Raw genomic sequence first — 5,000 nt, forward strand, 5'->3', positions numbered from 1 at the left:
CCTTTAGACGGAATAAAAATATAAGACTATTGACCTCCGTTTCTGACTCCAAGAAAATTAACATTGGAGTATCTGCACGCTGTACCTTGAAAAATAGCCGCAAGGTAGGTAAGTCCTGTTTATTGTGCAACAAGATGAGTTAAGTGAATTCCATCAGGAATCATTACAGAAATGCTATGATTTATACAGAAGGTGGGACATGTAGAGATTCCTATTTGGTGTACGTGACAGAATGCACGAAACACGGCTTGATTTATGTTGATTTTAAACAAAAGATTTAATGGGCACAGATATGACGTCAGGCTGAACGGATGAAAGGCAAAGTCGACCCCGGCGGAATTTGAACTCCTCAGAACAATAACAGCAGTTCGACAGAACTTGCCGAACCTTTTCCTTCAAACGGCTACAACTCTGAAAAAAACTTGGAAGTGCATATTCTCAAAAAATATTCTGAATCTGCTATACTTTCAATACTCAAAACGCATGACGAGAAATATGTTTGCGGGTTATTAATATCACAGCCTGGAGGAATGAATAAAACGACAGGAGAATTTAAGGAAACTGTTTGATTAAATATTCTTTTTACTTTTCTTTTTTACTTTTTTTTTTTGTGTCTTTTTCTTTTCGCCAGTTATAAAATTATTATTGTTGTTGGCAATTATTTATTATTGTTTGATGGCATGCACTGCTCTCTCACTCAATAATAATAATAATAATGATAAACTTTTCTACTGAAGGCATAAGGCCTGAAATTTGTGGGGTAAGGACTGGTCGATTACATTGACCACGGTGTTTCACTGGTACTTAATTTATCGATCGCGAAAGGATGAAAGGCAAAGTCATCCTCGGTGGAATTTGAACTCAGTACGAGCGACACGCGAAATACACTTAACCATTTCATCCAGCGTGCTAACGATTCTGCCAGCTTGCCGCCTGTGATGACGATGACGATGATGACGACGACAACGACGATGATGATGGTGATGACGGTGACGTTAATGACAGCAATATCTGCTAACATAAGCACACAGACACGGGATTATAAGAAGGCGACACTCGACTCCAGTATTTGTTTGTATCCTCCCTAAATGCTTCAGAGACAACGTCATCCTAGGATAGATTTGAATGCAGAATGCGAAGAATTTTTTCCAATGTTCTGTTGATTATGCCTTCCATTGCACATATATTATCAAATTCTTCGACGATTTCTGCAGAGACCGTTGCCTGATTTCGGTTTAGAAATGCGTCAATAACACCTTGGGCATAAGTAAAAGAATACTAAATTAAGTAAACTAACACTTAACCAAAATATAAGAAACAGAGATAAGAGAATTAGAACAAGGACGCATCGAGAAATATTTGACAAATAAAGAAGCTGACAACAGACTACAAAACGTGGCCACGTCGTTAAGAAGTTTGCTTTCCAAGCATGAGGTATTGGGTTCGGTCGCATCGCGTGGCGCTCTAGGCGAACCAAATAACTTTTGAAATAGCCCCGGACCTACCAAAGTTTTGTGAGTACATTCAAACCTGCAAAGAAGCCCATCCTATATATATTATATGTATATATACAAATATTCTATAATCATATAGATAATTATAGTCAGAGGTCAGTTAATTGCATCGCCACGTACTGCATTAGAAATAAGAGCTAAATACCTTTTCTACTACCATAAAGATCTCCGAGATAGAAACACTTCTGTTTTTAAAGTAGGCCTAAGTAAAAAAGTGTGTTACTGTCTGGGAGATCTTTATGGTAGTATATATATATATATATATCTATATATATATATATAATTATTATTATTATTATTAAAATATATACATATATATACAGAAGGAGAGAGAGAGAAAGCAAAAACGTGGCCCCTGTCGAAGGCCCCGGCAAAGTTGATCGATGGTTTCGATAGCAGAACCTTGAGAATCATTGAGAGCATCAAATGGCACCATGACGTTTGCAACAATGAACTGCATGCGCAGACGCATCAGAGCACAGATTTCCACCTCATAGCTATTTGTCGATTGCGCTGGTACGGTCATGTTCTTTGTCTCTCGCTAGATCATCCTTCAAGAGCTTTACCCTCATTCGATGTAGCAGCTGCGAGTTGAAAGAGACCTCATGGTAGGATCCCACTCAAGATGGATGGACGTGATTAAAGAAGATCTCCAGAACTTCGACGTCACCTCGGAGGATACAGAGGGGTTGGCACGGGAGCGCCAGCGATAGAAAGCACTGGTGAACCTGGTCGGCTCAAAGCATGATCACGGCCCTATGACCCCTAACCTGAGATACCCAGAACCCCATCAAGCAAGCAAGTGAGCGAGCAAGCAAGCAAGCATACATTTCCTTGTCTGCCCTAATTTCGTTATCTCTGTTTAGTATTAATTTATTTAATTTAGAATTAGTAAACTTCTATTCAAGGTGTTCTTGATGCAATTTTTAAAACTGTATTCATGCAAATTTCTTGATAGGATTCGTGCCTGATAAGATATGTACTCGTCATATGCTGGGTTAAATGACGGGGAAAAAATTGGGCAATTAGAGGCATAGCCGACAGAACACCGTGTATTTTCAGGCAATCATTGCCTGAAAATATACGGCATCCTATACAGTCTTGTCCAACCATTGTATATTCAGAGGTATGGAGCTAGTAATAGCACACATTTAAATATATATATATGTATATATATTTGGGTGTGAATGGTTTCGTAAAGCTGTGTCGAGCTTTACAATTCTGTAATTAATGCGAATAGAATTTTTTTTATAAGCTTCTTATCGCGTGCAAATAATGGGGCATATAAGCGCTCGACAGAAAAAAGTAGTAGGATTTCCTGTATGCGTGGGACTCGAACCCACATCCCTTTGTTAAAGCGGCTAAGTATGTTACCGATTACACCAGCGAACTAACCTGCTCCTTTCTGTCAAATTTAAGAAGCATATTATTTTGTAGTTGTTTTTGAAAACAAACTTTATGTGCTTTCAGTGCAAATGACAACACAAGGGTTGGCATTTGTAAATTATGCTTAACGGAATCGCTAATCATACTTCTCCACCACAACCCCTCATTACTTAATAGATTCTCAGATGTAATACTGTCTTGTAAACACAGGTTCTACTCATCATTTGTCCATTTCATTAAATCTATGTAATACCATAACTATAATTATCCTTAATTAGCCCTTGGGCTAATTCAGAAACTCATACTATATTAAGTATACTGTCCATAATACATACATGTACACACACGCGCGCGCACACACACACGTGTGTGTGTGAGAGTGTAAGTGCCTGTGTACATGCAAGTGTTATGCGTGTGCCAAGATTGTATGCCTGAACTGATTATTATTCATAGAATTCGACTAGTATTTAACCTAACCGAAATCGATATGATGAAAAGCTGTCTGTCTATTAATGAAGAGTTGTAATGTCGGAGGAAAATAAATACTGCGACATATAGGCCGGTGCCATTGGGTCAGACCATAAACGAGCATAAGCGGTCAATCATTAAAATATAGCTTTGGTGTCCGAGCAATAAATCATTCTGATGTTAAGAACAATAACTGAGCCAAGTGAAAGAATCATCGTTTGTTCGGTTTCCTGGACTCTTTCGTTTCTAAATCGTCATCATAGCGAAGAGACTGTTTGCAGACTGTTTCGAAATCTCCTTTTATCGTTATTTGATTGTTAATAAACGTAACGAACTTTATGGGAAATATGAGGTTCTTCAGACTTCGTATTTCCATCAATTGATATTCATATACGCTACACACACACACACACACACACACACACACACACACACACACACACACACACACACACACACACACACACACACACACACACGGAACGACCAAAGCCTTGAGAATGGATTTAGTAGAATGAAACTGGAAGAAGCCCATCCCGATCGGTAGTAAGGAAAAACACAAATAAGAAAGAAGAAAGCAAAGGACCACTGCTGAGGTCACAGAAGTGTGACGAAAGAACTCTAGCCGAAATACGATTAATGTAAAAAATAAAATAAAGCTGAAGCAAATTAACACCTAATATATAGTGCATGTGTTTTTATTGGCTAAACTGGCAACATGACCATACCCAAATACAACAATATATATATATATATATATATATATATATATATATATATATATATATATATATATATATATATATGTATGTATGTATGTATATATATATTTATATATTTTTTTTATAGTTTCAGCTTAGAGCATGCACATACATATATATATATGTATGTGTGTGTATCTTTCTGTTTGTGTCTTCCCACCTCCACCACCACCATTTGCCAACCGGTGCTGTTCTTTATGTACCCCGTAACTTGACGGTTCGACGAAAAGAATCCGATACAATAAGTACGAAGCTTTCATAAATAACTACTGGTGGTCGATTTCTTCGACTAAAATTCTCAAGGCGTTGCCCCAGCATGGACGTAGTTTAATGATAGAAACAAGTAAAAGATAAATATACAACATACAAACAAACAAAAAAATGGTTCTCTGTTGAATATATTTATTATAAAAGAATCCATGTTGTTATTTCCTAGCATTCACGTTTCTGGTCTTATGTCCTCCTAATACTGTTCTTTCTTATTAAGTCCAGTCAAAAATTATTCGAGTATTCTTCATTGTAATATTCCTGCCAACTCATATTCATCCATTACTCCTTCCTTCTTCTCCCGCTAATTTTATTCAACCTATTCTCAATATCATCTCCTTCATCGTGTGTTGAACATCACACTAAATTTTATCTTATCACAAAAATCTGTATTCATAGTCGTATCAGCATGTCATATCTTGTAATTCGAGGCCGGTTTTATAGCGTTAAAAAAGACAAGGAAACTGAAAAGAAAACAACAAGAAAAAAATATAACAAAAGAAAACTAGCACCTATAACTAAACCTCAATGACGTCAATATCCAAAATCACGTGATATTGGTTTTCTAAAATTTTTTATTTAGCATGCTTGTTCTGTAGCGTTG

General features: G+C 36.9%; 1 long non-coding RNA gene across 1 annotated transcript in view; it reads right to left on the reverse strand.

The window, feature by feature from the left end:
• Positions 1–4,551: 4,551 nt before the first annotated feature.
• The window catches only part of LOC128249185 (uncharacterized), a 178,569-nt gene continuing 178,120 nt past the window's right edge, over positions 4,552–5,000 (reverse strand). The window contains exon 5 of the long non-coding RNA XR_008265282.1: positions 4,552–4,860. This is a non-coding gene — a long non-coding RNA (uncharacterized LOC128249185). The remainder of the gene's footprint in view (positions 4,861–5,000) is intronic.

Source organism: Octopus bimaculoides, chromosome 12 (assembly GCF_046866305.1).
Source record: "Octopus bimaculoides isolate indiv1 chromosome 12, ASM4686630v1, whole genome shotgun sequence".
Classification (NCBI taxonomy): Eukaryota; Metazoa; Mollusca; class Cephalopoda; order Octopoda; family Octopodidae; genus Octopus; species Octopus bimaculoides.